Genomic DNA, 2,761 nt, shown 5'->3' on the forward strand with positions numbered 1-2,761 from the left:
GGAAGGGGACGAGATCAAAGATTAGCTCCTCGCTTCGGAAGTTATTCGGGGAACCGAAGACCACCTCCAGCGTTATTGAGTCCGTACAATGGGCCTCTACGCCTGGCATGACTCCTTTAAAGGTTGTTATCGTGGGCTCGATTCGTGAGGGATTACTGCCCATTTTGCGTACTGTATCCTGATAGAGCAAGTTGAGGCTGCTACCACCGTCCATTTGGACTCGTGTCATGTGAAATCTGTCGATGATGGGTCGAGTACCAATGTGGCCGAACCGCCATGAAAGATGCTAGTTGGATGATCTCGACGATCAAAGGTGATCGGGAATGATGACCATGGGTTGAATTTTGTGGCGACTGGCTCTACCTTATAGACGTCCCTGAGTGCGCGCTTGCGCTCCCTTTTGGGGATGTGTGTAGCATATATCATGTTCACCGTTTTGACTTGAGGGGGAAATTTCTTCTGCCCCCCAAGTGTTCGGTTTCCAGAGCTTCTTGTCATCGTCCTCGCTCTGTGATTCCCCTTCCTTGTTTCCGCTATTTATCTTGCTGGCTTGCTTAAAGACCCGGCAATCTCTGTTAGTATGGTTTGTCGGTTTGTCTAGGGTGCCATCTATCTGGCACGGACGATCGAGTATGCGGTCCAAGCTGGATGGTCCTCCGCCGTTCCTTTTATAGGGCTTATTTCGCTGGCCGGACTTGGATCCACTGAATCCGGCGTGAACTATAGTGTCATCGGTGTTATCGCCATTGCTTCGGCGTTTGTGTCTGGTGCGCCGGATCTTGCTGGTACTGTGTTTGGCCTCGGAGGGGCCTTCTTCGTTGGTTGTGTTTGTACTGCAAGCCAGCCAACTATCCTCTCCCGCGCACAAGCGGGTCATAAGTGCCGTGAGGGCTACCATCGACCTCAGCTTTTCCTGGCCGAGGTGGCGGGCGAGCCATTCATCACGGATGCTATGTTTAAAGGCTGCTAGGGATTCGGCATCCAGGCAGTCGATGATCTGGTTCTTTTTGGTTAGGAACCTAGTCCAGAATTTTCTGGCAGACTCTCCAGGTTGCTGAACTATGTGACTTAAGTCATCGGCGTCAGGTGGACGGACATAAGTGCCTTGGAAGTTGTCAAGAAAAGCTTCTTCTAGATCCTCCCAGTTGCCGATGGAATTTTCACGCAGGCTGTTCAGCCAGTGTCGAGTTGGTCCTTTGAGCTTTAATGGGAGGTATTTGATAGCGTGGAGGTCGTCCCCACGGGCCATATGAATCTGGAGAATAAATTCCTCAATCCATACTGCGGAATCGGCTATTCCGTCGTATGATTCAATATTGACGGGCTTGAACCCCTCGGAGAATTCATGATCCATTACTTCATTTGTACATCGGGCCGCGTCGCGATCCACCTCCGATGGAGTCCACCTGTGGTTATCGGCCCTGGTGTGACTGGGTTTGTCACGTCCGAATAGGTAGTCGTTGTTGCGAGTCGAAGAATGTCCTCGCGATCCGTAGATTGATCTGGTGTGTCCTGCTCTACTATCCAGGTCCTGTCGAAGGTTCTATGTATGGTCCCGAGTTGTGTTGTCCCTGTTTTTACGAGGCGGTGGGGCGGGCTGTTGTTCGTCCTGAGTTGCCGTTTTATCCCGACCACAGGGTGGTCGGTCCGCCGCACTATCCCGGCCACGTGGTGGTCGGTCCTCATTACACGAGGGAGGTATGGGATCTGGTGCCTCCTCATCAAACTGAGGTAGCAGTCTGCGCTTTGGGTAACTCTTGGCTGGGCGCTTGAGGCTGTATTCTTCGGTTGCCAGGACATCAGTCCATCTGTCCATTAGTAGGTCTTGATTGACTTGGAGTTGCTGCTGCTTTTTCTTTAGGCTTCTTGCAGTAGCTATTAGCTGGTGCTTGGAGTGCTCCTGCTCTAGGGGTGCCTTAGGCATGATGAAATCCTCGATGTCGAGGCTCTCCTCATCCTCGGAGGGTGGATGATAACTATCGTCATCTGGGTCACTCGGCATGTCCTGTTTATCAGGGTTAGCTTGCTCATTGTCTTGTTCCTCCTGTTGGGATGCTACTCCAACAGGGTCTTCGTTGTTTTTGGCGTCGTCCGGAGTACTATTTTCTCCGGTGCCAGTCTTGCCATATTTTGAGCGCCGTGGCTTAGCGCGGCGTTTAGGGCACCGGCACTTGGACTGTGTCTCAGAAGGTTTATTCACATATGGGTCTTCTTTGTCATTGCCGCTAGATTCTTTAGGTGTATCAACCATGTACACATCGTATGAAGAGGTGGCCATCCAACGTCCCATGAATGGCGGGTCGTGTCTTTGCTCCTTATCAGCATCGTCATCCATATCGTCGATGTCTTTGGAGTCATAATCCAGCATGTCGGTTCAGTCCTCGGCGGTAGCTATGAAGTGGGCGGTGGGTGGGAAGCAAAATTCTCCGTCGTCAGCCCCTAGTTCGAGCCAGAAATAGTTCGGTTGCGAGTCTCCCGTGAATGATAGGTTCTTTAAAGAGTTTAGCACCTTGCCCAAAGGTGAGTGCTGGAAGATGTTCGTGGCACTGAATTCGAAGATCATAACCGATCCAGCTCTGCGCCTGCGGGCGTGCATAGTTCGGAACTTATAGCCGGAAGCGAGTCTGGAATTCCACTGACGCAAACATTGCACGGTGCTAGGTCCGTGTGCGGCTCCGATGCCGCGGATTTTGTGGTTTCAGATGGTGCGATCTACCCTGGGTCTAAGGTCGTAGTAGTTATGGAACCATCTCCTGAATAT

The sequence above is a fragment of the Triticum aestivum genome, chromosome 3A, assembly GCF_018294505.1.
Source record: "Triticum aestivum cultivar Chinese Spring chromosome 3A, IWGSC CS RefSeq v2.1, whole genome shotgun sequence".
Lineage (NCBI taxonomy): Eukaryota > Viridiplantae > Streptophyta > Magnoliopsida > Poales > Poaceae > Triticum > Triticum aestivum.